Below are 24,933 nucleotides of genomic sequence, written 5' to 3'. Positions count from 1 at the left end.
TATGGTCTCAACTTTGTAATTTTTACGTAAAAACAGACCATGGCTGGAAAAGCAGTCGGGCGATGCCCCAGACTCTTACAAAGCCAAGAAGAGGCAAAGGCTCTGGGTATTCACCTGGCCTGTCACCAAACTGTAAACTTCTACAATTTACGGCCTGGCGCCAGCCCACCTACCTCGTTTCATAGGTGTCGCAGCATAGTGGATATCCAAAATGGTGGCATTTGGGGTTCTAACCATTACAGCTATAGAACTTTCAAGGCACAGGGCTTATTTTACTATTTACAACCAGCTGATATTACGATTCTCTACATGAGGCTCTCAATCTTCCAGTGTTCTAAAATACCATAGGTCAACGCTACAGGGGGCTACAATGGTCATTAAATACCCTCTGTTTGAGTTATAGACTCAAGTTAAAGCTGAGCTTCTATATCGAGGGGATAGAACATTTAATCAATGTGATACCCGAGGCAGAAAGTCTATACTGATATCACAACATTCCAGTCAATGAAGTAAGAATACTCTAACTTGAACCAGGAGAACCAAAAAAATGGCACTTGCAGGAGCAGGTGGCTCGTTCTGACCATTATTCGATCGTTGCAACTCCTCTGTCCCCAATGGATCTTGCAAAATTCCAAAGTTCGAATGCATCAAGCCCTTGATGTACTAAGGGTTGCACAGGGGCTTGTTGGGAGCTGCAAGATTTTGTGCTGAGCACGCAAGCTTTTATAATGAAAAGTAAACAGACGCAGTCCCTTACTTCTGCTTTGCACCGCACGAATTCCTGTGAAAACTTTAACAAATACCAAAGGAGTAGTTTTTCATCCTTAGCAGTCTAAGATCCACCGCAGCCTTGTAAGTTGTAAGAAGCCAGGGTGTTACGCTTCCTCTTACTCTAAACGGCCTAACTAGCATTAGCAGGTTTCTTTAAACAGTCTATTTGAAAGAGTGATAAATCTTTTGAGTAGCAGTAGTTGCCTTGAAGAAGTCTAGGCTCTACAAATAGCTCATACGCACAGTCCATTTAAAATGTACTCTTTACTATCCATGTTCGAAAAACAAAGCTTTTTTTATAAATAACATACCAAATTATCAACTGATGGTGAGAGGTGCCTTTCAAAGAGAACCTCTTGCAAAAACCACAAGTCCAAGAAAGCTCAACAGCTTCTAATAAGTATTCATATACTCAACAGTTAAGTTACAAGAAACCAAAGAAATCAAAAAAGAAATGACAAACTAAACAAGAAATTAGAAACTGATAGACTTTCTTACACCCAAAAATAAAAGCTAACCACTCAGTTTGTGTTCTCTTTCTCCAATCCTCCTGAAAGGAACAATCATCAATAGCAAACAGCAGCTACAGGAATGCAACACTGTTCACTCACTTCACGCCCAAAAGAGAAAACTACAATTCTTCCTCGTGGTTAGCGAAGACCAGACACTTTCAAACACATTTCCTCAGTTAAAAACTATAGAAATGATCCCTGAAAGTATAGTCTTAACAAAATTCTTTATAGCTCACACAGACAGAAAGGGTGGAAACCCTTCCTACTTACAGTAAGACAAGGTTCGGCATCATCAACGGAAATAAAAACATATAAATATAAACATATTTTTTACTCCACAAGATAATATTCCACAGATGCACACGCATACGCCTTTATTTACATTAAAGCCTACTCAATAGATCCTGGTGAGACACTGCTTTATAAATTTGCATATTTTAAATTAGCAACCAATCAAATTCAGCCTGCCTGTTCCTGACCCAATGCTGTACCACAGGGAGAGTTGGAAAATTCTTCAAAAAACTGCAGGTTCCACAAGATCATACAGATGATTTTTAATCCGAATAGTTGGTCCAGATTAGCATCTGTCAAACAGCCAAAAGAGTGACACTGATCACTAGCGAGAAGGGACCTGCTAAGGTTGCAAGCGTGGAAACAAACGTTGTAGCATTCAAGCTACCTTTAAATTTTGAACAGTTGCACCACAGATCAAATGTACGGCAACATCTTTTATTAGTTTCCCCAAACAAACTAAGGGGCATATCAGCAACAACCGGCGATAATTATCGCTAAGCGCACTTAGCGCTAGGATAATTATCGCCGGCTAGCGTGGATTATTATCGCTGAGATAACGTGCTATTAGCAACGCTTATCTCAAAAACGATAAAAATCCTAACACTAACTGCCTAACGTGAGATTATCGCTGGAAACCCAGCGATAATGTCACGAAGTGTGGCGTTAGCTTGCTGATAGGGACTCACAAACTTAGCCATGATATCCACCTTACATAGGATACCATGGCTAAGTCAGTCCTGAAGCAGGCGTAAGGAAAGTAGCAATAACAGGGGTTATCGCTACTTTTCCTGCCGCTATGCTTCATAGCGTGGGCCTTGATGATAGGAGAAATGTCGCTTAGCGACATTTCTCCTGTCATGTCAGGTCAGGTACGCCCACTTTGCATCTCATTAGAGATGCAAAGCTGGGCGTTAGGAATCCCGACGCTAATGCAAGGTTTCACGCGTTAGCGTGACCTTGCTAATTAGGCGATCATTTTTTATCACCAGCTTGATGATATGCCCCTAACTGTTCCCCAGTTCACATGTAAGACTCTAAGCAGACGATGAACTTCGACGGGGGTCCAGACTTAGTGAAAAACCTCTTGCAGCACATACGGGAGATAACGGAACCTATCACTTTCAGAAGAGCCCTGAATGCCTGGCTATCTAAGAAAGCGTTCACACGAACAACTTGTACTACCACCCAGCTTGAATTCATGCAGCTTTTCAAAGCTAAAAGACCTTTAGGTGTCTCAGCACTACAGAAGTATCCAAAATATAGTTTATGTTTTGTGTACAGAAGACTTTTTACACTGGGAAGTGAATACTTGCCAGAAACGTTTTGTATCTAATATTTATTAGAACAGGAATTGAACTTTTCAGTATATAATTCCGTTTTACAGCATATCCTCAAATGAAGAAAGGAACGGCCATCAACAGTAGACAGTTGTTTCAAAAATTAAACTCTGCCTGTGCCCTTCCTTTTTAGATCAGAACTTATCTGCAACACCTTTGGGCCACTTACAAATACTATTTCAATCTTGATTCTACATAACATATCAAGACAAAGAGTTTTATAACTCTATGCCAAGCTGTCCAAGGGTGACAGGAAGATATCACAAGAGCATTTTTTCTGCCACCTGGCTAAGCTCTCAGCAGATCAGTGATAGATAATTAAAACCTGACGCTGCAATCTATGCAGCTAACTAAAGTTTAATTCAGCATGATAGACTAAAGTTGAAGGCACTGGACAAACACAAGAAAGGGGACCAGGAAAATCGCCTCTTGGGGCAGGCTAAAAGGCTATCACAATATGGTCTCAACTTTGTAATTTTTACGTAAAAACAGACCATGGCTGGAAAAGCAGTCGGGCGATGCCCCAGACTCTTACAAAGCCAAGAAGAGGCAAAGGCTCTGGGTATTCACCTGGCCTGTCACCAAACTGTAAACTTCTACAATTTACGGCCTGGCGCCAGCCCACCTACCTCGTTTCATAGGTGTCGCAGCATAGTGGATATCCAAAATGGTGGCATTTGGGGTTCTAGCCATTACAGCTATAGAACTTTCAAGGCACAGGGCTTATGTTACTATTTACAACCAGCTGATATTCCGATTCTCTACATGAGGCTCTCAATCTTCCAGTGTTCTAAAATACCATAGGACAACGCTACAGGGGGCTACAATGGTCATTAAATACCCTCTGTTTGAGTTATAGACTCAAGTTAAAGCTGAGCTTCTATATCGAGGGGATAGAACATTTAATCAATGTGATACCCGAGGCAGAAAGTCTATACTGATATCACAACATTCCCGTCAATGAAGTAAGAATAATCTAACTTGAACCAGGAGAACCAAAAAAATGGCACTTGCTGGAGCAGGTAGCTCGTTCTGACCATTATTCGATCGTTGCAACTCCTCTGTCCCCAATGGATCTTGCAAAATTCCAAAGTTCGAATGCATCAAGCCCTTGATGTACTAAGGGTTGCACAGGGGCTTGTTGGGAGCTGCAAGATTTTGTGCTGAGCACGCAAGCTTTTATAATGAAAAGTAAACAGACGCAGTCCCTTACTTCTGCTTTGCACCGCACGAATTCCTGTGAAAACTTTAACAAATACCAAAGGAGTAATTTTTCATCCTTAGCAGTCTAAGATCCACCGCAGCCTTGTAAGTTGTAAGAAGCCAGGGTGTTACGCTTCCTCTTACTCTAAACGGCCTAACTAGCATTAGCAGGTTTCTTTAAACAGTCTATTCGAAAGAGTGATAAATCGTTTGAGTAGCAGTAGTTGCCTTGCAGAAGTCTAGGCTCTACAAATGGCTCATACGCACAATCCATTTAAAATGTACTCTTTACTATCCATGTTCGAAAAACAAAGCTTTTTTTATAAATAACATACCAAATTATCAACTGATGGTGAGAGGTGCCTTTCAAAGAGAACCTCTTGCAAAAACCACAAGTCCAAGAAAGCTCAACAGCTTCTAATAAGTATTCATATACTCAACAGTTAATTTACAAGAAACCAAAGAAATAAAAACAGAAAAGACAAACTAAACAAGAAATTAGAAACTGATAGACTTTCTAACACCCAAAAATAAAAGCTAACCACTCAGTTTGTGTTCTCTTTCTCCAATCCTCCTGAAAGGAACAGGAACGATCATCTATAGCAAACAGCAGCTACATGAATGCAACACTGTTCACTCACTTCACGCCCAAAAGAGAAAACTACAATTCTTCCTCGTGGTTAGCGAAAACCAGACACTTTCAAACACATTTCCTCAGTTAAAAACTATAGAAATGATCCCTGAAAGTATAGTCTTAACAAAATTCTTTATAGCTCACACAGACAGAAAGGGTGGAAACCCTTCCTACTTACAGTAAGACAAGGTTCGGCATCATCAACGGAAATAAAAACATATAAATATAAACATATTTTTTACTCCACAAGATAATATTCCACAGATGCACACGCATACGCCTTTATTTACATTAAAGCCTACTCAATAGATCCTGGTGAGACACTGCTTTATAAATTTGCATATTTTAAATCAGCAACCAATCAAATTTAGCCTGCCTGTTCCTGACCCAATGCTGTACCACAGGGAGAGTTGGAAAATTCTTCAAAAATCTGCAGGTTCCACAAGATCATACAGATGATTTTTAATCCGAATAGTTGGTCCAGATTAGCATCTGTCAAACAGCCAAAAGAGTGACACTGATCACTAGCGAGAAGGGACCTGCTAAGGTTGCAAGCGTGGAAACAAACGTTGTAGCATTCAAGCTACCTTTAAATTTTGAACAGTTGCACCACAGATCAAATGTACGGCAACATCTTTGATTAGTTTCCCCAAACAAACTAAGGGGCATATCAGCAACAACCGGCGATAATTATCGCTAAGCGCACTTAGCGCTAGGATAATTATCGCCGGCTAGCGTGGATTATTATCGCTGAGATAACGTGCTATTAGCAACGCTTATCTCAAAAACGATAAAAATCCTAACGCTAACTGCCTAACGTGAGATTATCGCTGGAAACCCAGCGATAATGTCACGAAGTGTGGCGTTAGCTTGCTGATAGGGACTCACAAACTTAGCCATGATATCCACCTTACATAGGATACCATGGCTAAGTCAGTCCTGAAGCAGGCGTAAGGAAAGTAGCAATAACAGGGGTTATCGCTACTTTTCCTGCCGCTATGCTTCATAGCGTGGGCCTTGATGATAGGAGAAATGTCGCTTAGCGACATTTCTCCTGTCATGTCAGGTCAGGTACGCCCACTTTGCATCTCATTAGAGATGCAAAGCTGGGCGTTAGGAATCCCGACGCTAATGCAAGGTTTCACGCGTTAGCGTGACCTTGCTAATTAGGCGATCATTTTTTATCACCAGCTTGATGATATGCCCCTAACTGTTCCCCAGTTCACATGTAAGACTCTAAGCAGACGATGAACTTCGACGGGGGTCCAGACTTAATGAAAAACCTCTTGCAGCACATACGGGAGATAACGGAACCTATCACTTTCAGAAGAGCCCTGAATGCCTGGCTATCTAAGAAAGCGTTCACATGAACAACTTGTACTACCACCCAGCTTGAATTCATGCAGCTTTTCAAAGCTAAAAGACCTTTAGGTGTCTCAGCACTACAGAAGTATCCAAAATATAGTTTATGTTTTGTGTACAGAAGACTTTTTACAATGGGAAGTGAATACTTGCCAGAAACGTTTTGTATCTAATATTGATTAGAACAGGAATTGAACTTTTCAGTATATAATTCCGTTTTACAGCATATCCTCAAATGAAGAAAGGAACGGCCATCAACAGTAGACAGTTGTTTCAAAAATTAAACTCTGCCTGTGCCCTTCCTTTTTAGATCAGAACTTATCTGCAACACCTTTGGGCCACTTACAAATACTATTTCAATCTTGATTCTACATAACATATCAAGACAAAGAGTTTTATAACTCTATGCCAAGCTGTCCAAGGGTTACAGGAAGATATCACAAGAGCATTTTTTCTGCCACCTGGCTAAGCTCTCAGCAGATCAGTGATAGATAATTAAAACCTGACGCTGCAATCTATGCAGCTAACTAAAGTTTAATTCAGCATGATAGACTAAAGTTGAAGGCACTGGACAAACACAAGAAAGGGGACCAGGAAAATCGCCTCTTGGGGCAGGCTAAAAGGCTATCACAATATGGTCTCAACTTTGTAATTTTTACGTAAAAACAGACCATGGCTGGAAAAGCAGTCGGGCGATGCCCCAGACTCTTACAAAGCCAAGAAGAGGCAAAGGCTCTGGGTATTCACCTGGCCTGTCACCAAACTGTAAACTTCTACAATTTACGGCCTGGCGCCAGCCCACCTACCTCGTTTCATAGGTGTCGCAGCATAGTGGATATCCAAAATGGTGGCATTTGGGGTTCTAACCATTACAGCTATAGAACTTTCAAGGCACAGGGCTTATTTTACTATTTACAACCAGCTGATATTACGATTCTCTACATGAGGCTCTCAATCTTCCAGTGTTCTAAAATACCATAGGTCAACGCTACAGGGGGCTACAATGGTCATTAAATACCCTCTGTTTGAGTTATAGACTCAAGTTAAAGCTGAGCTTCTATATCGAGGGGATAGAACATTTAATCAATGTGATACCCGAGGCAGAAAGTCTATACTGATATCACAACATTCCAGTCAATGAAGTAAGAATACTCTAACTTGAACCAGGAGAACCAAAAAAATGGCACTTGCAGGAGCAGGTGGCTCGTTCTGACCATTATTCGATCGTTGCAACTCCTCTGTCCCCAATGGATCTTGCAAAATTCCAAAGTTCGAATGCATCAAGCCCTTGATGTACTAAGGGTTGCACAGGGGCTTGTTGGGAGCTGCAAGATTTTGTGCTGAGCACGCAAGCTTTTATAATGAAAAGTAAACAGACGCAGTCCCTTACTTCTGCTTTGCACCGCACGAATTCCTGTGAAAACTTTAACAAATACCAAAGGAGTAGTTTTTCATCCTTAGCAGTCTAAGATCCACCGCAGCCTTGTAAGTTGTAAGAAGCCAGGGTGTTACGCTTCCTCTTACTCTAAACGGCCTAACTAGCATTAGCAGGTTTCTTTAAACAGTCTATTTGAAAGAGTGATAAATCTTTTGAGTAGCAGTAGTTGCCTTGCAGAAGTCTAGGCTCTACAAATAGCTCATACGCACAGTCCATTTAAAATGTACTCTTTACTATCCATGTTCGAAAAACAAAGCTTTTTTTATAAATAACATACCAAATTATCAACTGATGGTGAGAGGTGCCTTTCAAAGAGAACCTCTTGCAAAAACCACAAGTCCAAGAAAGCTCAACAGCTTCTAATAAGTATTCATATACTCAACAGTTAAGTTACAAGAAACCAAAGAAATCAAAAAAGAAATGACAAACTAAACAAGAAATTAGAAACTGATAGACTTTCTTACACCCAAAAATAAAAGCTAACCACTCAGTTTGTGTTCTCTTTCTCCAATCCTCCTGAAAGGAACAGGAACGATCATCAATAGCAAACAGCAGCTACAGGAATGCAACACTGTTCACTCACTTCACGCCCAAAAGAGAAAACTACAATTCTTCCTCGTGGTTAGCGAAGACCAGACACTTTCAAACACATTTCCTCAGTTAAAAACTATAGAAATGATCCCTGAAAGTATAGTCTTAACAAAATTCTTTATAGCTCACACAGACAGAAAGGGTGGCAACCCTTCCTACTTACAGTAAGACAAGGTTCGGCATCATCAACGGAAATAAAAACATATAAATATAAACATATTTTTTACTCCACAAGATAATATTCCACAGATGCACACGCATACGCCTTTATTTACATTAAAGCCTACTCAATAGATCCTGGTGAGACACTGCTTTATAAATTTGCATATTTTAAATTAGCAACCAATCAAATTCAGCCTGCCTGTTCCTGACCCAATGCTGTACCACAGGGAGAGTTGGAAAATTCTTCAAAAAACTGCAGGTTCCACAAGATCATACAGATGATTTTTAATCCGAATAGTTGGTCCAGATTAGCATCTGTCAAACAGCCAAAAGAGTGACACTGATCACTAGCGAGAAGGGACCTGCTAAGGTTGCAAGCGTGGAAACAAACGTTGTAGCATTCAAGCTACCTTTAAATTTTGAACAGTTGCACCACAGATCAAATGTACGGCAACATCTTTTATTAGTTTCCCCAAACAAACTAAGGGGCATATCAGCAACAACCGGCGATAATTATCGCTAAGCGCACTTAGCGCTAGGATAATTATCGCCGGCTAGCGTGGATTATTATCGCTGAGATAACGTGCTATTAGCAACGCTTATCTCAAAAACGATAAAAATCCTAACGCTAACTGCCTCACGTGAGATTATCGCTGGAAACCCAGCGATAATGTCACGAACTGTGGCGTTAGCTTGCTGATAGGGACTCACAAACTTAGCCATGATATCCACCTTACATAGGATACCATGGCTAAGTCAGTCCTGAAGCAGGCGTAAGGAAAGTAGCAATAACAGGGGTTATCGCTACTTTTCCTGCCGCTATGCTTCATAGCGTGGGCCTTGATGATAGGAGAAATGTCGCTTAGCGACATTTCTCCTGTCATGTCAGGTCAGGTACGCCCACTTTGCATCTCATTAGAGATGCAAAGCTGGGCGTTAGGAATCCCGACGCTAATGCAAGGTTTCACGCGTTAGCGTGACCTTGCTAATTAGGCGATCATTTTTTATCACCAGCTTGATGATATGCCCCTAACTGTTCCCCAGTTCACATGTAAGACTCTAAGCAGACGATGAACTTCGACGGGGGTCCAGACTTAGTGAAAAACCTCTTGCAGCACATACGGGAGATAACGGAACCTATCACTTTCAGAAGAGCCCTGAATGCCTGGCTATCTAAGAAAGCGTTCACATGAACAACTTGTACTACCACCCAGCTTGAATTCATGCAGCTTTTCAAAGCTAAAAGACCTTTAGGTGTCTCAGCACTACAGAAGTATCCAAAATATAGTTTATGTTTTGTGTACAGAAGACTTTTTACACTGGGAAGTGAATACTTGCCAGAAACGTTTTGTATCTAATATTTATTAGAACAGGAATTGAACTTTTCAGTATATAATTCCGTTTTACAGCATATCCTCAAATGAAGAAAGGAACGGCCATCAACAGTAGACAGTTGTTTCAAAAATTAAACTCTGCCTGTGCCCTTCCTTTTTAGATCAGAACTTATCTGCAACACCTTTGGGCCACTTACAAATACTATTTCAATCTTGGTTCTACATAACATATCAAGACAAAGAGTTTTATAACTCTATGCCAAGCTGTCCAAGGGTTACAGGAAGATATCACAAGAGCATTTTTTCTGCCACCTGGCTAAGCTCTCAGCAGATCAGTGATAGATAATTAAAACCTGACGCTGCAATCTATGCAGCTAACTAAAGTTTAATTCAGCATGATAGACTAAAGTTGAAGGCACTGGACAAACACAAGAAAGGGGACCAGGAAAATCGCCTCTTGGGGCAGGCTAAAAGGCTATCACAATATGGTCTCAACTTTGTAATTTTTACGTAAAAACAGACCATGGCTGGAAAAGCAGTCGGGCGATGCCCCAGACTCTTACAAAGCCAAGAAGAGGCAAAGGCTCTGGGTATTCACCTGGCCTGTCACCAAACTGTAAACTTCTACAATTTACGGCCTGGCGCCAGCCCACCTACCTCGTTTCATAGGTGTCGCAGCATAGTGGATATCCAAAATGGTGGCATTTGGGGTTCTAACCATTACAGCTATAGAACTTTCAAGGCACAGGGCTTATTTTACTATTTACAACCAGCTGATATTACGATTCTCTACATGAGGCTCTCAATCTTCCAGTGTTCTAAAATACCATAGGTCAACGCTACAGGGGGCTACAATGGTCATTAAATACCCTCTGTTTGAGTTATAGACTCAAGTTAAAGCTGAGCTTCTATATCGAGGGGATAGAACATTTAATCAATGTGATACCCGAGGCAGAAAGTCTATACTGATATCACAACATTCCAGTCAATGAAGTAAGAATACTCTAACTTGAACCAGGAGAACCAAAAAAATGGCACTTGCAGGAGCAGGTGGCTCGTTCTGACCATTATTCGATCGTTGCAACTCCTCTGTCCCCAATGGATCTTGCAAAATTCCAAAGTTCGAATGCATCAAGCCCTTGATGTACTAAGGGTTGCACAGGGACTTGTTGGGAGCTGCAAGATTTTGTGCTGAGCACGCAAGCTTTTATAATGAAAAGTAAACAGACGCAGTCCCTTACTTCTGCTTTGCACCGCACGAATTCCTGTGAAAACTTTAACAAATACCAAAGGAGTAGTTTTTCATCCTTAGCAGTCTAAGATCCACCGCAGCCTTGTAAGTTGTAAGAAGCCAGGGTGTTACGCTTCCTCTTACTCTAAACGGCCTAACTAGCATTAGCAGGTTTCTTTAAACAGTCTATTTGAAAGAGTGATAAATCTTTTGAGTAGCAGTAGTTGCCTTGCAGAAGTCTAGGCTCTACAAATAGCTCATACGCACAGTCCATTTAAAATGTACTCTTTACTATCCATGTTCGAAAAACAAAGCTTTTTTTATAAATAACATACCAAATTATCAACTGATGGTGAGAGGTGCCTTTCAAAGAGAACCTCTTGCAAAAACCACAAGTCCAAGAAAGCTCAACAGCTTCTAATAAGTATTCATATACTCAACAGTTAAGTTACAAGAAACCAAAGAAATCAAAAAAGAAATGACAAACTAAACAAGAAATTAGAAACTGATAGACTTTCTTACACCCAAAAATAAAAGCTAACCACTCAGTTTGTGTTCTCTTTCTCCAATCCTCCTGAAAGGAACAGGAACGATCATCAATAGCAAACAGCAGCTACAGGAATGCAACACTGTTCACTCACTTCACGCCCAAAAGAGAAAACTACAATTCTTCCTCGTGGTTAGCGAAGACCAGACACTTTCAAACACATTTCCTCAGTTAAAAACTATAGAAATCCCCGGCGGTGTCGGCCTGGAAAGAACACATGGATTGGTGCATGTTCCGAGAAAAGGTGGTGTATGTGGCGAGGGGTAAGCCTGGGACATGGGTGAAAGTATGGGGCCCCTGGAACGCCTACCGCGGGGGTATCTGCGCGCCACCACTGCTGCCTGCTGCCTCACCAGCCCCGTCCCCTTAGCTGACTCCTTTCCCCAGCCCCGGGCACAGGGTTCCCCCAGTCCTCGATCCGTTCCCCTTCCCCTCTTTAGACTCCTGTGGATGGCTGGGGTCCCCCATTTGGGGAGCACGTGCTGTTACTTTCGATTGCGGGTTGCCTTGCGGGTGTGGTTTTTCGTGTTGGTTGTATAAAATGAAACCGTATTGTGGGGTCAGAGTGATGTGGCCCACGACGTTGATACCTCCTGATTTTGCTTCTCTGCAACGCCAAGTGTTTTTGAATGTATGTCATATGCTCCTGTCATTCTAGCGGCCGGCCGGAAGGTTGTAGGCCCATACTTGTATATTCTTGAGATTGCAATAAACGGTTTCAAACAAAAAAAAAAACAAAAAAACAAAAAAAAAAACTATAGAAATGATCCCATAAAGTATAGTCTTAACAAAATTCTTTATAGCTCACACAGACAGAAAGGGTGGAAACCCTTCCTACTTACAGTAAGACAAGGTTCGGCATCATCAACGGAAATAAAAACATATAAATATAAACATATTTTTTACTCCACAAGATAATATTCCACAGATGCACACGCATACGCCTTTATTTACATTAAAGCCTACTCAATAGATCCTGGTGAGACACTGCTTTATAAATTTGCATATTTTAAATCAGCAACCAATCAAATTCAGCCTGCCTGTTCCTGACCCAACGCTGTACCACAGGGAGAGTTGGAAAATTCTTCAAAAAACTGCAGGTTCCACAAGATCATACAGATGATTTTTAATCCGAATAGTTGGTCCAGATTAGCATCTGTCAAACAGCCAAAAGAGTGACACTGATCACTAGCGAGAAGGGACCTGCTAAGGTTGCAAGCGTGGAAACAAACGTTGTAGCATTCAAGCTACCTTTAAATTTTGAACAGTTGCACCACAGATCAAATGTACGGCAACATCTTTTATTAGTTTCCCCAAACAAACTAAGGAGCATATCAGCAACAACCGGCGATAATTATCGCTAAGCGCACTTAGCGCTAGGATAATTATCGCCGGCTAGCGTGGATTATTATCGCTGAGATAACGTGCTATTAGCAACGCTTATCTCAAAAACGATAAAAATCCTAACGCTAACTGCCTAACGTGAGATTATCGCTGGAAACCCAGCGATAATGTCACGAAGTGTGGCGTTAGCTTGCTGATAGGGACTCACAAACTTAGCCATGATATCCACCTTACATAGGATACCATGGCTAAGTCAGTCCTGAAGCAGGCATAAGGAAAGTAGCAATAACAGGGGTTATCGCTACTTTTTCTGCCGCTATGCTTCATAGCGTGGGCCTTGATGATAGGAGAAATGTCGCTTAGCGACATTTCTCCTGTCATGTCAGGTCAGGTACGCCCACTTTGCATCTCATTAGAGATGCAAAGCTGGGCGTTAGGAATCCCGACGCTAATGCAAGGTTTCACGCGTTAGCGTGACCTTGCTAATTAGGCGATCATTTTTTATCACCAGCTTGATGATATGCCCCTAACTGTTCCCCAGTTCACATGTAAGACTCTAAGCAGACGATGAACTTCGACGGGGGTCCAGACTTAGTGAAAAACCTCTTGCAGCACATACGGGAGATAACGGAACCTATCACTTTCAGAAGAGCCCTGAATGCCTGGCTATCTAAGAAAGCGTTCACATGAACAACTTGTACTACCACCCAGCTTGAATTCATGCAGCTTTTCAAAGCTAAAAGACCTTTAGGTGTCTCAGCACTACAGAAGTATCCAAAATATAGTTTATGTTTTGTGTACAGAAGACTTTTTACAATGGGAAGTGAATACTTGCCAGAAACGTTTTGTATCTAATATTGATTAGAACAGGAATTGAACTTTTCAGTATATAATTCCGTTTTACAGCATATCCTCAAATGAAGAAAGGAACGGCCATCAACAGTAGACAGTTGTTTCAAAAATTAAACTCTGCCTGTGCCCTTCCTTTTTAGATCAGAACTTATCTGCAACACCTTTGGGCCACTTACAAATACTATTTCAATCTTGATTCTACATAACATATCAAGACAAAGAGTTTTATAACTCTATGCCAAGCTGTCCAAGGGTTACAGGAAGATATCACAAGAGCATTTTTTCTGCCACCTGGCTAAGCTCTCAGCAGATCAGTGATAGATAATTAAAACCTGACGCTGCAATCTATGCAGCTAACTAAAGTTTAATTCAGCATGATAGACTAAAGTTGAAGGCACTGGACAAACACAAGAAAGGGGACCAGGAAAATCGCCTCTTGGGGCAGGCTAAAAGGCTATCACAATATGGTCTCAACTTTGTAATTTTTACGTAAAAACAGACCATGGCTGGAAAAGCAGTCGGGCGATGCCCCAGACTCTTACAAAGCCAAGAAGAGGCAAAGGCTCTGGGTATTCACCTGGCCTGTCACCAAACTGTAAACTTCTACAATTTACGGCCTGGCGCCAGCCCACCTACCTCGTTTCATAGGTGTCGCAGCATAGTGGATATCCAAAATGGTGGCATTTGGGGTTCTAACCATTACAGCTATAGAACTTTCAAGGCACAGGGCTTATTTTACTATTTACAACCAGCTGATATTACGATTCTCTACATGAGGCTCTCAATCTTCCAGTGTTCTAAAATACCATAGGTCAACGCTACAGGGGGCTACAATGGTCATTAAATACCCTCTGTTTGAGTTATAGACTCAAGTTAAAGCTGAGCTTCTATATCGAGGGGATAGAACATTTAATCAATGTGATACCCGAGGCAGAAAGTCTATACTGATATCACAACATTCCAGTCAATGAAGTAAGAATACTCTAACTTGAACCAGGAGAACCAAAAAAATGGCACTTGCAGGAGCAGGTGGCTCGTTCTGACCATTATTCGATCGTTGCAACTCCTCTGTCCCCAATGGATCTTGCAAAATTCCAAAGTTCGAATGCATCAAGCCCTTGATGTACTAAGGGTTGCACAGGGGCTTGTTGGGAGCTGCAAGATTTTGTGCTGAGCACGCAAGCTTTTATAATGAAAAGTAAACAGACGCAGTCCCTTACTTCTGCTTTGCACCGCACGAATTCCTGTGAAAACTTTAACAAATACCAAAGGAGTAGTTTTTCATCCTTAGCAGTCTAAGATCCACCGCAGCCTTGTAAGTTGTAAGAAGCCAGGGTGTTACGCTTCCTCTTACTCTAAACGGCCTAACTAGCATTAGCAGGTTTCTTTAAACAGTCTATTTGAAAGAGTGATAAATCTTTTGAGTAGCAGTAGTTGCCTTGAAGAAGTCTAGGCTCTACAAATAGCTCATACGCACAGTCCATTTAAAATGTACTCTTTACTATCCATGTTCGAAAAACAAAGCTTTTTTTATAAATAACATACCAAATTATCAACTGATGGTGAGAGGTGCCTTTCAAAGAGAACCTCTTGCAAAAACCACAAGTCCAAGAAAGCTCAACAGCTTCTAATAAGTATTCATATACTCAACAGTTAAGTTACAAGAAACCAAAGAAATCAAAAAAGAAATGACAAACTAAACAAGAAATTAGAAACTGATAGACTTTCTTACACCCAAAAATAAAAGCTAACCACTCAGTTTGTGTTCTCTTTCTCCAATCCTCCTGAAAGGAACAATCATCAATAGCAAACAGCAGCTACAGGAATGCAACACTGTTCACTCACTTCACGCCCAAAAGAGAAAACTACAATTCTTCCTCGTGGTTAGCGAAGACCAGACACTTTCAAACACATTTCCTCAGTTAAAAACTATAGAAATGATCCCTGAAAGTATAGTCTTAACAAAATTCTTTATAGCTCACACAGACAGAAAGGGTGGAAACCCTTCCTACTTACAGTAAGACAAGGTTCGGCATCATCAACGGAAATAAAAACATATAAATATAAACATATTTTTTACTCCACAAGATAATATTCCACAGATGCACACGCATACGCCTTTATTTACATTAAAGCCTACTCAATAGATCCTGGTGAGACACTGCTTTATAAATTTGCATATTTTAAATTAGCAACCAATCAAATTCAGCCTGCCTGTTCCTGACCCAATGCTGTACCACAGGGAGAGTTGGAAAATTCTTCAAAAAACTGCAGGTTCCACAAGATCATACAGATGATTTTTAATCCGAATAGTTGGTCCAGATTAGCATCTGTCAAACAGCCAAAAGAGTGACACTGATCACTAGCGAGAAGGGACCTGCTAAGGTTGCAAGCGTGGAAACAAACGTTGTAGCATTCAAGCTACCTTTAAATTTTGAACAGTTGCACCACAGATCAAATGTACGGCAACATCTTTTATTAGTTTCCCCAAACAAACTAAGGGGCATATCAGCAACAACCGGCGATAATTATCGCTAAGCGCACTTAGCGCTAGGATAATTATCGCCGGCTAGCGTGGATTATTATCGCTGAGATAACGTGCTATTAGCAACGCTTATCTCAAAAACGATAAAAATCCTAACACTAACTGCCTAACGTGAGATTATCGCTGGAAACCCAGCGATAATGTCACGAAGTGTGGCGTTAGCTTGCTGATAGGGACTCACAAACTTAGCCATGATATCCACCTTACATAGGATACCATGGCTAAGTCAGTCCTGAAGCAGGCGTAAGGAAAGTAGCAATAACAGGGGTTATCGCTACTTTTCCTGCCGCTATGCTTCATAGCGTGGGCCTTGATGATAGGAGAAATGTCGCTTAGCGACATTTCTCCTGTCATGTCAGGTCAGGTACGCCCACTTTGCATCTCATTAGAGATGCAAAGCTGGGCGTTAGGAATCCCGACGCTAATGCAAGGTTTCACGCGTTAGCGTGACCTTGCTAATTAGGCGATCATTTTTTATCACCAGCTTGATGATATGCCCCTAACTGTTCCCCAGTTCACATGTAAGACTCTAAGCAGACGATGAACTTCGACGGGGGTCCAGACTTAGTGAAAAACCTCTTGCAGCACATACGGGAGATAACGGAACCTATCACTTTCAGAAGAGCCCTGAATGCCTGGCTATCTAAGAAAGCGTTCACACGAACAACTTGTACTACCACCCAGCTTGAATTCATGCAGCTTTTCAAAGCTAAAAGACCTTTAGGTGTCTCAGCACTACAGAAGTATCCAAAATATAGTTTATGTTTTGTGTACAGAAGACTTTTTACACTGGGAAGTGAATACTTGCCAGAAACGTTTTGTATCTAATATTTATTAGAACAGGAATTGAACTTTTCAGTATATAATTCCGTTTTACAGCATATCCTCAAATGAAGAAAGGAACGGCCATCAACAGTAGACAGTTGTTTCAAAAATTAAACTCTGCCTGTGCCCTTCCTTTTTAGATCAGAACTTATCTGCAACACCTTTGGGCCACTTACAAATACTATTTCAATCTTGATTCTACATAACATATCAAGACAAAGAGTTTTATAACTCTATGCCAAGCTGTCCAAGGGTGACAGGAAGATATCACAAGAGCATTTTTTCTGCCACCTGGCTAAGCTCTCAGCAGATCAGTGATAGATAATTAAAACCTGACGCTGCAATCTATGCAGCTAACTAAAGTTTAATTCAGCATGATAGACTAAAGTTGAAGGCACTGGACAAACACAAGAAAGGGGACCAGGAAAATCGCCTCTTGGGGCAGGCTAAAAGGCTATCACAATATGGTCTCAACTTTGTAATTTTTACGTAAAAACAGACCATGGCTGGAAAAGCAGTCGGGCGATGCCCCAGACTCTTACAAAGCCAAGAAGAGGCAAAGGCTCTGGGTATTCACCTGGCCTGTCACCAAACTGTAAACTTCTACAATTTACGGCCTGGCGCCAGCCCACCTACCTCGTTTCATAGGTGTCGCAGCATAGTGGATATCCAAAATGGTGGCATTTGGGGTTCTAGCCATTACAGCTATAGAACTTTCAAGGCACAGGGCTTATGTTACTATTTACAACCAGCTGATATTCCGATTCTCTACATGAGGCTCTCAATCTTCCAGTGTTCTAAAATACCATAGGACAACGCTACAGGGGGCTACAATGGTCATTAAATACCCTCTGTTTGAGTTATAGACTCAAGTTAAAGCTGAGCTTCTATATCGAGGGGATAGAACATTTAATCAATGTGATACCCGAGGCAGAAAGTCTATACTGATATCACAACATTCCCGTCAATGAAGTAAGAATAATCTAACTTGAACCAGGAGAACCAAAAAAATGGCACTTGCTGGAGCAGGTAGCTCGTTCTGACCATTATTCGATCGTTGCAACTCCTCTGTCCCCAATGGATCTTGCAAAATTCCAAAGTTCGAATGCATCAAGCCCTTGATGTACTAAGGGTTGCACAGGGGCTTGTTGGGAGCTGCAAGATTTTGTGCTGAGCACGCAAGCTTTTATAATGAAAAGTAAACAGACGCAGTCCCTTACTTCTGCTTTGCACCGCACGAATTCCTGTGAAAACTTTAACAAATACCAAAGGAGTAATTTTTCATCCTTAGCAGTCTAAGATCCACCGCAGCCTTGTAAGTTGTAAGAAGCCAGGGTGTTACGCTTCCTCTTACTCTAAACGGCCTAACTAGCATTAGCAGGTTTCTTTAAACAGTCTATTCGAAAGAGTGATAAATCGTTTGAGTAGCAGTAGTTGCCTTGCAGAAGTCTAGTCTCTACAAATGGCTCATACGCACAATCCATTTAAAATGTACTCTTTACTATCCATGTTCGAAAAACAAAGCTTTTTTTATAAATAACATACCAAATTATCAACTGATGGTGAGAGGTGCCTTTCAAAGAGAACCTCTTGCAAAAACCACAAGTCCAAGAAAGCTCAACAGCTTCTAATAAGTATTCATATACTCAACAGTTAAATTACAAGAAACCAAAGAAATCAAAACAGAAATGACAAACTAAACAAGAAATTAGAAACTGATAGACTTTCTAACACCCAAAAATAAAAGCTAACCACTCAGTTTGTGTTCTCTTTCTCCAATCCTCCTGAAAGGAACAGGAACGATCATCAATAGCAAACAGCAGCTACATGAATGCAACACTGTTCACTCACTTCACGCCCAAAAGAGAAAACTACAATTCTTCCTCGTGGTTAGCGAAAACCAGACACTTTCAAACACATTTCCTCAGTTAAAAACTATAGAAAAGATCCCTGAAAGTATAGTCTTAACAAAATTCTTTATAGCTCACACAGACAGAAAGGGTGGAAACCCTTCCTACTTACAGTAAGACAAGGTTCGGCATCATCAACGGAAATAAAAACATATAAATATAAACATATTTTTTACTCCACAAGATAAAATTCCACAGATGCACACGCATACGCCTTTATTTACATTAAAGCCTACTCAATAGATCCTGGTGAGACACTGCTTTATAAATTTGCATATTTTAAATCAGCAACCAATCAAATTCAGCCTGCCTGTTCCTGACCCAACGCTGTACCACAGGGAGAGTTGGAAAATTCTTCAAAAAACTGCAGGTTCCACAAGATCATACAGATGATTTTTAATCCGAATAGTTGGTCCAGATTAGCATCTGTCAAACAGCCAAAAGAGTGACACTGATCACTAGCGAGAAGGGACCTGCTAAGGTTGCAAGCGTGGAAACAAACGTTGTAGCATTAAAGCTACCTTTAAATTTTGAACAGTTGCACCACAGATCAAATGTACGGCAACATCTTTTATTAGTTTCCCCAAACAAACTAAGGAGCATATCAGCAACAACCGGCGATAATTATCGCTAAGCGCACTTAGCGCTAGGATAATTATCGCCGGCTAGCGTGGATTATTATCGCTGAGATAACGTGCTATTAGCAACGCTTATCTCAAAAACGATAAAAATCCTAACGCTAACTGCCTAACGTGAGATTATCGCTGGAAACCCAGCGATAATGTCACGAAGTGTGGCGTTAGCTTGCTGATAGGGACTCACAAACTTAGCCATGATATCCACCTTACATAGGATACCATGGCTAAGTCAGTCCTGAAGCAGGCGTAAGGAAAGTAGCAATAACAGGGGTTATCGCTACTTTTCCTGCCGCTATGCTTCATAGCGTGGGCCTTGATGATAGGAGAAATGTCGCTTAGCGACATTTCTCCTGTCATGTCAGGTCAGGTACGCCCACTTTGCATCTCATTAGAGATGCAAAGCTGGGCGTTAGGAATCCCGACGCTAATGCAAGGTTTCACGCGTTAGCGTGACCTTGCTAATTAGGCGATCATTTTTTATCACCAGCTTGATGATATGCCCCTAACTGTTCCCCAGTTCACATGTAAGACTCTAAGCAGACGATGAACTTCGACGGGGGTCCAGACTTAGCGAAAAACCTCTTGCAGCACATACGGGAGATAACGGAACCTATCACTTTCAGAAGAGCCCTGAATGCCTGGCTATCTAAGAAAGCGTTCACATGAACAACTTGTACTACCACCCAGCTTGAATTCATGCAGCTTTTCAAAGCTAAAAGACCTTTAGGTGTCTCAGCACTACAGAAGTATCCAAAATATAGTTTATGTTTTGTGTACAGAAGACTTTTTACACTGGGAAGTGAATACTTGCCAGAAACGTTTTGTATCTAATATTTATTAGAACAGGAATTGAACTTTTCAGTATATAATTCCGTTTTACAGCATATCCTCAAATGAAGAAAGGAACGGCCATCAGCAGTAGACAGTTGTTTCAAAAATTAAACTCTGCCTGTGCCCTTCCTTTTTAGATCAGAACTTATCTGCAACACCTTTGGGCCACTTACAAATACTATTTCAATCTTGGTTCTACATAACATATCAAGACAAAGAGTTTTATAACTCTATGCCAAGCTGTCCAAGGGTTACAGGAAGATATCACAAGAGCATTTTTTCTGCCACCTGGCTAAGCTCTCAGCAGATCAGTGATAGATAATTAAAACCTGACGCTGCAATCTATGCAGCTAACTAAAGTTTAATTCAGCATGATAGACTAAAGTTGAAGGCACTGGACAAACACAAGAAAGGGGACCAGGAAAATCGCCTCTTGGGGCAGGCTAAAAGGCTATCACAATATGGTCTCAACTTTGTAATTTTTACGTAAAAACAGACCATGGCTGGAAAAGCAGTCGGGCGATGCCCCAGACTCTTACAAAGCCAAGAAGAGGCAAAGGCTCTGGGTATTCACCTGGCCTGTCACCAAACTGTAAACTTCTACAATTTACGGCCTGGCGCCAGCCCACCTACCTCGTTTCATAGGTGTCGCAGCATAGTGGATATCCAAAATGGTGGCATTTGGGGTTCTAACCATTACAGCTATAGAACTTTCAAGGCACAGGGCTTATTTTACTATTTACAACCAGCTGATATTCCGATTCTCTACATGAGGCTCTCAATCTTCCAGTGTTCTAAAATACCATAGGTCAACGCTACAGGGGGCTACAATGGTCATTAAATACCCTCTGTTTGAGTTATAGACTCAAGTTAAAGCTGAGCTTCTATATCGAGGGGATAGAACATTTAATCAATGTGATACCCGAGGCAGAAAGTCTATACTGATATCACAACATTCCAGTCAATGAAGTAAGAATACTCTAACTTGAACCAGGAGAACCAAAAAAATGGCACTTGCAGGAGCAGGTGGCTCGTTCTGACCATTATTCGATCGTTGCAACTCCTCTGTCCCCAATGGATCTTGCAAAATTCCAAAGTTCGAATGCATCAAGCCCTTGATGTACTAAGGGTTGCACAGGGGCTTGTTGGGAGCTGCAAGATTTTGTGCTGAGCACGCAAGCTTTTATAATGAAAAGTAAACAGACGCAGTCCCTTACTTCTGCTTTGCACCGCACGAATTCCTGTGAAAACTTTAACAAATACCAAAGGAGTAGTTTTTCATCCTTAGCAGTCTAAGATCCACCGCAGCCTTGTAAGTTATAAGAAGCCAGGGTGTTACGCTTCCTCTTACTCTAAACGGCCTAACTAGCATTAGCAGGTTTCTTTAAACAGTCTATTTGAAAGAGTGATAAATCTTTTGAGTAGCAGTAGTTGCCTTGCAGAAGTCTAGGCTCTACAAATAGCTCATACGCACAGTCCATTTAAAATGTACTCTTTACTATCCATGTTCGAAAAACAAAGCTTTTTTTATAAATAACATACCAAATTATCAACTGATGGTGAGAGGTGCCTTTCAAAGAGAACCTCTTGCAAAAACCACAAGTCCAAGAAAGCTCAACAGCTTCTAATAAGTATTCATATACTCAACAGTTAAGTTACAAGAAACCAAAGAAATCAAAAAAGAAATGACAAACTAAACAAGAAATTAGAAACTGATAGACTTTCTTACACCCAAAAATAAAAGCTAACCACTCAGTTTGTGTTCTCTTTCTCCAATCCTCCTGAAAGGAACAGGAACGATCATCAATAGCAAACAGCAGCTACAGGAATGCAACACTGTTCACTCACTTCACGCCCAAAAGAGAAAACTACAATTCTTCCTCGTGGTTAGCGAAGACCAGACACTTTCAAACACATTTCCTCAGTTAAAAACTATAGAAATCCCCGGCGGTGTCGGCCTGGAAAGAACACATGGATTGGTGCATGTTCCGAGAAAAGGTGGTGTATGTGGCGAGGGGTAAGCCTGGGACATGGGTGAAAGTATGGGGCCCCTGGAACGCCTACCGCGGGGGTATCTGCGCGCCACCACTGCTGCCTGCTGCCTCACCAGCCCCGTCCCCTTAGCTGACTCCTTTCCCCAGCCCCGGGCACAGGGTTCCCCCAGTCCTCGATCCGTTCCCCTTCCCCTCTTTAGACTCCTGTGGATGGCTGGGGTCCCCCATTTGGGGAGCACGTGCTGTTACTTTCGATTGCGGGTTGCCTTGCGGGTGTGGTTTTTCGTGTTGGTTGTATAAAATGAAACCGTATTGTGGGGTCAGAGTGATGTGGCCCACGACGTTGATACCTCCTGATTTTGCTTCTCTGCAACGCCAAGTGTTTTTGAATGTATGTCATATGCTCCTGTCATTCTAGCGGCCGGCCGGAAGGTTGTAGGCCCATACTTGTATATTCTTGAGATTGCAATAAACGGTTTCAAACAAAAAAAAAAACAAAAAAACAAAAAAAAAAACTATAGAAATGATCCCATAAAGTATAGTCTTAACAAAATTCTTTATAGCTCACACAGACAGAAAGGGTGGAAACCCTTCCTACTTACAGTAAGACAAGGTTCGGCATCATCAACGGAAATAAAAACATATAAATATAAACATATTTTTTACTCCACAAGATAATATTCCACAGATGCACACGCATACGCCTTTATTTACATTAAAGCCTACTCAATAGATCCTGGTGAGACACTGCTTTATAAATTTGCATATTTTAAATCAGCAACCAATCAAATTCAGCCTGCCTGTTCCTGACCCAACGCTGTACCACAGGGAGAGTTGGAAAATTCTTCAAAAAACTGCAGGTTCCACAAGATCATACAGATGATTTTTAATCCGAATAGTTGGTCCAGATTAGCATCTGTCAAACAGCCAAAAGAGTGACACTGATCACTAGCGAGAAGGGACCTGCTAAGGTTGCAAGCGTGGAAACAAACGTTGTAGCATTCAAGCTACCTTTAAATTTTGAACAGTTGCACCACAGATCAAATGTACGGCAACATCTTTTATTAGTTTCCCCAAACAAACTAAGGAGCATATCAGCAACAACCGGCGATAATTATCGCTAAGCGCACTTAGCGCTAGGATAATTATCGCCGGCTAGCGTGGATTATTATCGCTGAGATAACGTGCTATTAGCAACGCTTATCTCAAAAACGATAAAAATCCTAACGCTAACTGCCTAACGTGAGATTATCGCTGGAAACCCAGCGATAATGTCACGAAGTGTGGCGTTAGCTTGCTGATAGGGACTCACAAACTTAGCCATGATATCCACCTTACATAGGATACCATGGCTAAGTCAGTCCTGAAGCAGGCATAAGGAAAGTAGCAATAAAAGGGGTTATCGCTACTTTTCCTGCCGCTATGCTTCATAGCGTGGGCCTTGATGATAGGAGAAATGTCGCTTAGCGACATTTCTCCTGTCATGTCAGGTCAGGTACGCCCACTTTGCATCTCATTAGAGATGCAAAGCTGGGCGTTAGGAATCCCGACGCTAATGCAAGGTTTCACGCGTTAGCGTGACCTTGCTAATTAGGCGATCATTTTTTATCACCAGCTTGATGATATGCCCCTAACTGTTCCCCAGTTCACATGTAAGACTCTAAGCAGACGATGAACTTCGACGGGGGTCCAGACTTAGTGAAAAACCTCTTGCAGCACATACGGGAGATAACGGAACCTATCACTTTCAGAAGAGCCCTGAATGCCTGGCTATCTAAGAAAGCGTTCACATGAACAACTTGTACTACCACCCAGCTTGAATTCATGCAGCTTTTCAAAGCTAAAAGACCTTTAGGTGTCTCAGCACTACAGAAGTATCCAAAATATAGTTTATGTTTTGTGTACAGAAGACTTTTTACACTGGGAAGTGAATACTTGCCAGAAACGTTTTGTATCTAATATTTATTAGAACAGGAATTGAACTTTTCAGTATATAGTTCCGTTTTACAGCATATCCTCAAATGAAGAAAGGAACGGCCATCAACAGTAGACAGTTGTTTCAAAAATTAAACTCTGCCTGTGCCCTTCCTTTTTAGATCAGAACTTATCTGCAACACCTTTGGGCCACTTACAAATACTATTTCAATCTTGATTCTACATAACATATCAAGACAAAGAGTTTTATAACTCTATGCCAAGCTGTCCAAGGGTTACAGGAAGATATCACAAGAGCATTTTTTCTGCCACCTGGCTAAGCTCTCAGCAGATCAGTGATAGATAATTAAAACCTGACGCTGCAATCTATGCAGCTAACTAAAGTTTAATTCAGCATGATAGACTAAAGTTGAAGGCACTGGACAAACACAAGAAAGGGGACCAGGAAAATCGCCTCTTGGGGCAGGCTAAAAGGCTATCACAATATGGTCTCAACTTTGTAATTTTTACGTAAAAACAGACCATGGCTGGAAAAGCAGTCGGGCGATGCCCCAGACTCTTACAAAGCCAAGAAGAGGCAAAGGCTCTGGGTATTCACCTGGCCTGTCACCAAACTGTAAACTTCTACAATTTACGGCCTGGC

General features: G+C 41.4%; 7 non-coding genes across 7 annotated transcripts; all 7 read right to left on the bottom strand.

Moving 5' to 3' along the window:
• Positions 1–1,287: 1,287 nt before the first annotated feature.
• LOC146858711 (small nucleolar RNA U3) lies at positions 1,288–1,497 on the bottom strand. Its single transcript, XR_014980225.1, has one exon. It is a non-coding gene; the product is annotated as a small nucleolar RNA U3 (small nucleolar RNA).
• Positions 1,498–4,657: 3,160 nt separating this feature from the next.
• On the bottom strand, positions 4,658–4,873 carry LOC146858710 (small nucleolar RNA U3). The gene has a single exon (XR_014980169.1). It is a non-coding gene; the product is annotated as a small nucleolar RNA U3 (small nucleolar RNA).
• Positions 4,874–8,033: 3,160 nt separating this feature from the next.
• Positions 8,034–8,249, bottom strand: LOC146858709 (small nucleolar RNA U3). The gene has a single exon (XR_014980532.1). It is a non-coding gene; the product is annotated as a small nucleolar RNA U3 (small nucleolar RNA).
• Positions 8,250–11,409: 3,160 nt separating this feature from the next.
• On the bottom strand, positions 11,410–11,622 carry LOC146858708 (small nucleolar RNA U3). Its single transcript, XR_014980270.1, has one exon. It is a non-coding gene; the product is annotated as a small nucleolar RNA U3 (small nucleolar RNA).
• Positions 11,623–15,362: 3,740 nt separating this feature from the next.
• Positions 15,363–15,572, bottom strand: LOC146858707 (small nucleolar RNA U3). The gene has a single exon (XR_014980224.1). It is a non-coding gene; the product is annotated as a small nucleolar RNA U3 (small nucleolar RNA).
• A 3,160-nt stretch (positions 15,573–18,732) lies between these two features.
• On the bottom strand, positions 18,733–18,948 carry LOC146858706 (small nucleolar RNA U3). Its single transcript, XR_014980197.1, has one exon. It is a non-coding gene; the product is annotated as a small nucleolar RNA U3 (small nucleolar RNA).
• A 3,160-nt stretch (positions 18,949–22,108) lies between these two features.
• LOC146858705 (small nucleolar RNA U3) lies at positions 22,109–22,321 on the bottom strand. The gene has a single exon (XR_014980269.1). It is a non-coding gene; the product is annotated as a small nucleolar RNA U3 (small nucleolar RNA).
• Between the last annotated feature and the right edge of the window lie 2,612 nt (positions 22,322–24,933).

Source organism: Triturus cristatus, chromosome 3_2 (genome assembly GCF_964204655.1).
Source record: "Triturus cristatus chromosome 3_2, aTriCri1.1, whole genome shotgun sequence".
NCBI lineage: Eukaryota > Metazoa > Chordata > Amphibia > Caudata > Salamandridae > Triturus > Triturus cristatus.
The sequence above is the reverse complement of the archived record's forward strand: the minus strand, read 5'-3'. Positions and strand labels throughout refer to the sequence as shown.